Raw genomic sequence first — 9,654 nt, forward strand, 5'->3', positions numbered from 1 at the left:
TAGCAGTCACTCCTCATTTCCTTCCAACTGCTCCCCCCCCGCCCTTGGCAACCACTCACCTGCTTTCTATCTCTATAGAGTTCCCTATTCTGGACATTCCATGGCAATGGAATCCTACAATCTGTGGCCTTTTGTGACTGGTTTCTTTCACTTGGCGGGACCTCATTCTTTTTGATTATCTGACTAATATTCCTTTGCAGGGATAAACCACTGTTAACCCAGACACTAGTGATGGGCACCGGGTTGTTTCCACTTTTTGATTATGAAAAAATGCTGCAGCCAAGCTTTTGTGTGGTTGCTGTGTTTTCACTTCTCCAGCATATATACCTAGGAGTGGTGAATGTGCTTTTTTTTCCTTTTTTCTTTTTCAAGTAGGCTACACACCCAACGTAGGGCTTGAACTCACAACTTTGAGACCAAGAATTGGTTGCTTTACCAACTGAGCCAGGCAGATGCCCCTGGTTGTGGTTTTTTTGTTTTCTTGTTTTTTAAATTAAAAATAATTTTTTAGGGGCGCCTGGGTGGCTCAGTGGGTTAAAGCCTCTGCCTTCGGCTCAGGTCATGATCCCAGGGTCCTGGGATCGAGCCCCGCATCGGGCTCTCTGCTCTACAGGGAGCCTGCTTCCTCCTGTCTCTCTCTGCCTGCCTCTCAGCCTACTTGTGATCCTGTCAAGTAAATAAATAAAATCTTTAAAAAATAATAATAATAATAATTTTTAAAGATTTTATTTATTTATTTATTTATTTTGACAGAGAAACAGAGAGAGAGAGCACAAGCAGGGGGACAGAGAGGCAGAGGGGAGAGGGAGAAGCAGGGTCCCTGCCTAGCAGGGATCCCAACATGGGGCTCAATCCCAGGACCCTGAGATCATGACCTGAGCCGAAGGCAGCCGCTTAACCCACTGAGCCACCCAGGCGTCCCTAAAAATAACCTCTATTTTAAATTGCAAACACAATACATTAGGGATCATCCAAATGACCAATTAGAAATGAGAAAATATAGACACAGCCTATAATTCCCACAAACAAAGATATCTGGTGTCCGGCCCTGCAGACACCGTCTTTGCTCGCGTTTACTCACATGGTGCCTGAACAGGCCACCGTGTGTGTGGAAACCAACAACTCCCGGCCCGTGCAGAAGACAGCCTCTGTCTGTCTCTGCCTGATCCTTCCTGTGACTCTCCGTAAAGAGCCATTCAGTACAGATGAGAAATGAAACCAGATTTGACTTCAAAGGACAAACAGCTAGGAGAATGGAGGATTTTCAGCTGTCTAAGACAGCTTTTCAGGGGGCTAAAACCTCTCTTTAGGGAAAAAGAAAAAAGGCCCTAAAAACAAAGGAGGCCAAATCCCAACAAAAACCTGGAGAATCATTATATCAAGGTGGATGGATTACAAGCGATTTATTTTCTTTTAAGAAATGTTAATGATACGAGATTGTCATTATAATGTTTTACCACTAAAAAAGATTCTAAGAGCCTTTGAGGGTTTACTGATGAAAAAGAATGATTTTACAAAACTCAGCAACTCTTAAGAAGGGTGCAGCCAAAAAGGCTCTCTTGATCCTTTATGGTTTCTTCCAAGAACTGGCTCACAGAGACAGGGGCCGAGCTAGCAGACAGCCACAGACCTGTGGGAAGCTGTAAAGATCTCAGCTCCAAAACAGAGCTCCTCATGAGCATGGAGGGAAAGGCAGGTAAGAAGAGGCATTAAAGCTTTCTCCCTTTAAAACTACCGTGGGGAAAAATCTGGAAATTCTTAGCCACTCATGATGAGTAAGAAGGGCTGTACCTACATATTTGGGTTTTTTTTTTTTTTTAGAATACCTTGCTGTGGGGGTGCCTGGGTGGCTCAGTGGGTTAATGCCTCTGCCTTCGGCTCAGGTCATGATCCCAGGGTCCTGAGATCGAGCCCCGCATCGGGCCCTCTGCTCAGCAGGGAGCCTGCTTCCTCTCTCTCTCTCTCTCTCTCTCTCTCTCTCTGCCTCTCTGCCTACTTGTGATCTCTCTTTCTCTAACAAATAAATAAATAAAATCTTAAAAAAAAAAAAAGAATACCTTGCTGTGTAAGTATCCATTCCCAAACTGTATGTTCTTCACTATAAAAATGTTTATGAGCATCCCTTCTTAAACGCTGATGAGCAATTGTAATATTTACACCCAAGTGTTTGAAAAAGAGTCCCACTTGGGTGCCAGGTGCCTCCGTGGGTTAAGGGTCTAATTCTTGATTTCAACTCAGGTCACGATCTGCTGGTTGTGGGATTGAGCCCAACGCCGAGCTCATGCACAGGTGTGGAGCCCGCTTAAGATTCTTTCTCTTCATAGATCAATGGAACAGAATAGAGAGCCCAGAAATAGACCCTCAACTCTATGGTCAACTAATCTTTGACAAAGCAGGAAAGAATGTCCAATGGAAAAAAGACAGCCTCTTCAATAAATGGTGCTGGGAAAATTGGACAGCCACATGCAGAAAAATGAAATTGGACCATTTCCTTACACCACACATGAAAATAGACTCAAAATGGATGAAGGACCTCAATGTGAGAAAGGAATCCATCAAAATCCTTGAGGAGAACACAGGCAGCAACCTCTTCGACCTCAGCCGCAGCAACATCTTCCTAGGAACATCGCCAAAGGCAAGGGAAGCAGGGCAAAAATGAACTATTGGGATTTCATCAAGATCAAAAGCTTTTGTACAGCAAAGGAAACCAAAAGACAACTGACAGAATGGGAGAAGATATTTGCAAACGACATATCAGATAAAGGGCTAGTGTCCAAAATCTGTAAGGAACTTAGCAAACTCAACACCCAAAGAACAAATAATCCAATCAAGAAATGGGCAGAAGAGGGCGCCTGGGTGGCTCAGTGGTTTAAGTCGCTGCCTTTGGCTCAGGTCATGATCTCAGGGTCCTGGGATCAAGTCCCGCATCGGGCTCTCTGCTCGGCAGGGAGCCTGTTTCCCTCTCACTCTCTCTGCCTGCCTCTCTGCCTACTTGTGATCTCTCTCTGTCAAATAAATAAGTAAAATCTTAAAAAAAAAAAAAAGAAATGGGCAGAAGAAATGAACAGACATTTCTGCAAAGAAGACATCCAGATGGCCAACAGACACATGAAAAAGTGCTCCACATCACTCGGCATCAGGGAAATACGAATCAAAACCACAAAGAGATACCACCTCACACCAGTCAGAATGGCTAAAATTAACAAGTCAGGAAATGACAGATGCTGGTGAGGATGCGGAGAAAGGGGAACCCTCCTACACTGTTGGTGGGAATGCAAACTGGTGCAACCACTCTGGAAAACAGCATGGAGGTTCTTCAAAATGTTGAAAATAGAACTACCCTATGACCCAGCAATTGCACTACTGGGTATTTACCCTAAAGATACAAACGTAGTGATCCGAAGGGGCGCGTGCACCCGAATGTTTATAGCAGCAATGTCCATAATAGCCAAACTATGGAAAGAACCTAGATGTCCATCAACAGATGAATGGATAAAGAAGATGTGGTATATATACACAATGGAATACTCTGCAGCCATCAAAAGAAATGAAATCTTGCCATTTGCGACGACGTGGATGGAACTAGAGGGTATCATGCTTAGTGAAATAAGTCAATCGGAGAAAGACAACTATCATATGATCTCCCTGATATGAGGACGTGGAGATGCAACATGGGGGGTTAGGGGGGTAGGAGAATAATAAATGAAACAAGATGGGATTGGGAGGGAGACAAACCATAAATGACTCTTAATCTCACAAAACAAACTGAGGGTTGCTGGGGGGAGGGGGGGTTGGGAGAGGGGGAGTGGGGTTATGGACATTGGGGAGAGTATGTGCAAAAAAAAAGAAAAAAAAAGATTCTCTCTCTTCCTCTCCCTCTGCCCCTCTAAGTATATAAATTTATATATGTATATCTAAACATACATGTGTATATGTAAATATATATATGAATATATATATATATATAATAAAAGGAGTCCCTCTTATTCTAAAAAGCACCATTAAATAGAAAAACATGCTTATTTATTCAATTGCACAATGTAAAGGTGGTAGGATGCCTGGCAGAGAAGCTACTACCTTCCCCAGCTTCGCCCAGGACACACATTGTTAAGTGATGACAGCACTCTTTCCCACAAATCTGGAGAAAGTCGCCCTAGTCCTGTCCAGTCTTCTCAAAAGGCGGCTTCTAGGAGTGGATGGGTGTGGGTGTAAACTCAGGACGCCACCTACTGGCAACGCTTCCTAATTGCAGGCAGAGTACCCAGCCAGGGCGGGTTCTGAGCCGGCAAAGCCAGGCAAAATGACAGGACGTGAATTCTTCAGCCTATTCCTGCATCAATACGATAGCCCTCCTAGAGAAGAGCTTTGAATTTCAACACGAAGTTTCCTTGCTTTAGGAAAGCAAGAGATTGGCCAAGAGAAGCATCTCAAGCAACAATGAGTAGTAACAAAGAGCCTTTAGGAAACCCTAGATTTTTCCCTGAGGTTCTCTTTTCCAAAGGCTGACCCTTCTGTCTGTCCCAGGCATCAGGTCCCCAGGTTGCTCAGATGTTTCATTCTGCAAACTATGTGTGTCACATGCTTCAGATTCAAAGTGGGTACTTCTTCCTGAGCAGGGGTGCCAGCCACCGGGCAAGGAGCCCGCTTAAAAGCTCCTCGTAGGAATCTACCCAGAGAGGTAGCTGCTGCTATCCCCATCTTCCAAGCAAGAGCACTGAGGCTCAGGGAGGGGAAGCAACAGTGGCCAAGGTCACACGATGAGGAAGACAGAGGTAGGACTGAAAACACCCTCCTGGTCAATGGGGGCTACAGACCTCACAATGTTAGCCCCATATTGGGCCCCTTCCTGATAACAGGCTGCCCTTCTTGATGGAGGACTCCAAGGCAGGTAGCTGTGCCCCTGGGACTGTCCCACTGGGACAGGGCACAAGCAGCACAGAGGGGCCAGCAGGCCCCTCTCAGGAGGGAGATGGCCACAGGGTAGGGTCCAGGGCTGTTTCTGGACCTGGACAGCCCTGACCACGTGTTGCAGGGGTCTGCAGCCAGACATTGGGTCCCACTCTGCTACTGCTAGCTGTGCAGTTCATCACCCTCCCTGGCCTCACTTGCTTAGGCAGAGCACCTCAGCATGGGCAGCTGTGATCATTCGTGCGGGGTGCAGTCACACAGATAATAGCCTGGGGTTGACCCAGGAGGAAGCAGGTTAATGCTGAGTCTATTTCCCCACCCCCACGCTCCTCTCCATCATCCTGTCCTCCTTCCGACTCTCTGTTCTTTTCTCTCCCTGTCTCTGCCTGTGTGACTCTATGCTGATCTGCCCTGTCTCCGTGCCAAGCTCAGGTTCCTCTGTGGGGACATGCTGGCTCTCTCCATCGCTGACCCTCCTCTTCTGTTTCCCTCTTCTCTCCCCCCTCTCTCCCTCCTCCTCCCTCCCTGGGATCAGGGGGACGGCACAGCCAATTTCAGGGCCTGCAGACATGGGGGCAGCCCTGGCTGTCCGACATCCCAATTCCAGGGACCGGCCTTTCCCTCTGGCCCTTCCCACTTCTTTGTTACGTCCCTGAACAACCTCCATTCGGGTGTGACCTGAGCAACCGGAAGTCCTGGGCCAGGCCTGCTGAGATCAGGAGCTTGGGGTCCTCCTAGGGAGAGCAGGATGGGGCCGTGCTCCCGCTCAGAGGTACAATTCCTGATGCAGCCTTGATGCTAGTAGACCTCTGCCTGCCCAGAGGTACGAATGTGCGGAGAAACCTCACACCAGCACCCAGGGGCCCTCCCAGGCTGCAGGCAATAGCCACCAGGGCTGGAATCTTAAGAGCCGCCATTTTACATGACGCGCATGCGCGCGCACACACGAATTTCATTCTTCAGGCAGAGGACTATGGCATGTGTACTTTGGGGTATTAATTTTTTTTTTTTTCCAAACCATGTAAAGGGATTCACAATGAAAACAAACACTCCCAATCCCACAGTTCACTTCCCAAAGGCAGATGGTTACCAGTTTCTCGTGAATCCTTCTTGAGAGGTGAGTGCGAAATTCAAGTGTTTATGGGTATATATTCCTGTAATTTCCCCGCAAATGGCAGTAGCCTTTCCACAGTTGTACTTACTTTTTTCACTTCACAACTGGTCTTGGAAAGTGTTCCCTAATCTGCCTCATCTCTATATATGTATTTCACATATTACAAAATTCATCTTTTAACATGTTCAATTCAGTGGTTTCTAGTGTATTCAGAATTGTGGGGCCACTATTTCTATCTAATTCTAGAACATTTTCATCACCTAAAAAACCCCGCTGGCTAGGAGCAGTCCTTCCCCATCCCCTGTCCCTATCCCCCCTGCTTTCTGTCTCTGTGGATTTGCCCATTCTGGGCATTACCTATGAATACAGTATGTGGTCTTTTGCCTCTGGTTTCTTTAACCCAGCCCAATGTGTTTTGTTTTGTTTTGTTTAAGATTTTATTTATTTATTTGACAGACAGAGATCACAAGTAGGCAGAGGCAAGCAGAGAAGGGGGGCGGGGGGGAAGCAGGCTCCCCGCAGAGCAGAGAGCCGGATGCGGGACCTGATCCCAGGACGCTGGGATCATGACCTGAGCCAAAGGAAGAGGCTTTAACCCACTGAGCCACCCAGGTACCCCCAGCCTAATGTTTTCAAGGTTTATCCATTATCCCAGCTGTGGCACATGTCAGGACTCTGTTTCTTTTTTTTTTTTTTTTAAGATTTTATTTATTTGTTTGACAGAGAGAGATCACAAGTAGGCAGAGAGGCAGGCAGAGAGAGAGGAGGAAGCAGGCTCCCTGCGGAGCAGAGAGCCCGATGCGGGGCTCGAACCCAGGACCCTGGGATCACGACCTGAGCCGAAGGCAGCGGCTTAATCCACTGAGCCACCCAGGCGCCCCAGGACTCTGTTTCTTTAATGCCTGACTAATATTCCGCCGTAACAGTGTACCACAGTTTGTTTCTGTCCTCATTCTGTTAAGTAGCAACGCAGCATTCTCCTGGTGGAGATGCCATAACCAGTCTCCCTCAATGGAGGTTTAGATTGTTTTCAGTCTTTTACTACTACAAATAGCGCTGCGGTCAATTCCTTGGGTTCTTTGCAAATATATGTGTAAGAGGCCTTCTCAGTGTGGAACTGCTAGGTCAAAGGAGTATACATGTTACCTTTTCTTACATATTACCAACTGCTCCAAAGAAGGCATTGTGAAGTGACATTTTTCCCGCACCCTTGCCAACCCATCTTATCAAAAATGATTTAAGTCTGTAGCATTAGTTTTGAAGGTTTATTGCAGTTTTCATTTGCATTGCTTTTCTTTTGAGTGAAAGTGAATGCCTTTTCACTCTGAGTTGTCTGTTCATACCTTTTGCTCATTACTGGGTCATTGATGTTATTGATTTGTAAGAGCTTTTTATATGTAGAGGAAATTAACCTTTTTTTTCTGACTGATATGTTGTAAAATTTCCCACAGTTAATCACATTACTTTTTTCTATGAGGAAATTTTAAAGTACCTGAATGTATCTTTGATGGGGCCTGAGGTATGTATCTTTCCTAAAACTCTTGGAAAAATTACAAAAAGGGCCCAGCATCTATGCGTATTTATGGATCTATCAAGGGAAGTAGACAAATGAACAGATGGCTCCAGCACAGAATGCTGTGAGTGGGGAAGCCCATTGGACACGTGACCCAGTCTTGACGGGTATAGGACATCTTCCTAGAGGCAAAGGGTGTGATAGCTGAGCTGAGACTGAAAGGTGAGTGGGAATTGGCAGGCCAAGGGGACAGGATAGGAAAGTCGTGTGGCTGGCTGGAGAACACAGTGTGGTTGGGACACCTGAGACACATTTAGTGTCCCAGGGTCTGGGTCAGAGGGAGGATGAGCAGGCCAGACCATGTTCAGTTCTCAACCTGAGGGCAGCAGGGAGGCTTGAGGTTTCCCCACGTGGTGAACTGGCTTCATTTGCCCTTAGGAAGATCCTGAAGTACTAGAAGGTTCAGAGAGGAGGTAAGGCCACCAAGGAGACTGAGGTCACATCCCACAAAGGGGGAAGGCTGGATGGGACAAAGCCAAGGGGTGAGCAGATGGACAAGGGATCCAGGCTTAGTGCCATAGGGCTGGACCAGAGGATGGGGCAGGAAGAGCTGGGGTGCACGTGCCCAAGGAACATACATCCCCCATGTGGCCATCCATCCCCTAAAGACTCTGCAGGCCAAGCAGGAGGCTGGGGAATCCATTTACCTTGGGCCCAAGAGCTCTGTTACATAGCTGATACCAGCCCAGGTCAGCCAGGGCCAGGCATGGGGTAGGGAAGACTGGCTCCCACCCTTGGGGGCAGAGGGGCAGGGTGCTGAGGGAGGCCAGAGTCTGTGGGGTGCAGAGAAATGGATGAAGCTCCGGAATGGTGCTGGGCTGGCACACTGGTCCTGCCCCCCTCTGCCCAACTCCTGCGAACCTGGGGACCTCTTCCCAAAGCACTCTTTCCTCTGTGCCTTTCTATCTCTTTTTCTGCCTCTCTGTCCATCTACTTGCTACATCTCCCTGGCTCACCTGTCTTCTTCTATCACTGGCTGGCCGGCTCCCTCTCCCTCTCTCTCTGAGTACCTCTGTCTCCCTCGGGCTCTTTCTCTCTCCCATCCCTCTCATTTTCCTCTTCCCCCTTTGCAGTACTTCCGCTGATGGAAACCATTCATGTCAGGGGTATCACGTGCTCATGGCTGAGCAGGTGCCACCTAGGACCAGCAGGGTCCTGGGGCCTCTGCTCTGAGTGGCTCCTCTTGCCTGCCCTTGACACCTGCTACGCCCATCTAACCACAGAGACTTATGGCCACCCCTCCACACGTATCCAGCGGTGGGGTGCTGGGGGCCTCACTTCACTGGGGCTGGCAGATAGACACCTTCCCACTCAGAAGCCCCTCTCACTTGGCAGACCTCGTTCCTAGACCATTGGTCGCCACACATCTCCCTTATTAGTCTAGAAGTTCTACTACCAGTGATTTAGGACTTAAGTGAGGAAGAATCTCTGTTTACTGTCCTCCAACATATAAAAACATTCAACATATTAGTCATTGACACTCTAGTGTGAAGGAGCTCACAACTCCCCCCCTCTATCCGCCCCTCCCTCCCCCAGCTAGGTGGATGCTGCCTAAGGAGACTTCATTAACCCATTGTTGTAGGAGGACAGGTGTGAAAAGAGAATAGAGTAAGGGACTCCATAGGAGGCAGATGGGACAGAGGTGGGAGGCAGAAAAGTGAAAGGAGGGAGGATTTGGGGGGAGGGAACAGAAGATGGGAAATGGGACAAGTGTTAAGCAGAAGGCCTCTCATGTGTCCATCCCTTCACTGTCAACAAAGCACAGTCACAGGAGAGTCCCCAAGTCTTGTATCACCCCCACTTTCCGGATGCGAGGCCTGAGGCCCAGAGAGAAGGGACCAGTTCTAGATCACACAGAACATCCAGGTCTCCTGACTCCAGATCCAGGTACCCAGTCCTGTCATGCCAGCTTGTGCCCCATCCCGCCACTCTGTTATCTTCCCCCACTCCCAAAGGTGCAGGCCTCTCCTCCCGAGGATTCCTGAGGATGGCAGAAGGCTCTCTTGCAGCCCTAATTTAGGATTTTCTGACAGCTTCCTTCCTACCGTTCTCTTCTAGC

Source organism: Meles meles, chromosome 12 (genome assembly GCF_922984935.1).
Source record: "Meles meles chromosome 12, mMelMel3.1 paternal haplotype, whole genome shotgun sequence".
NCBI lineage: Eukaryota > Metazoa > Chordata > Mammalia > Carnivora > Mustelidae > Meles > Meles meles.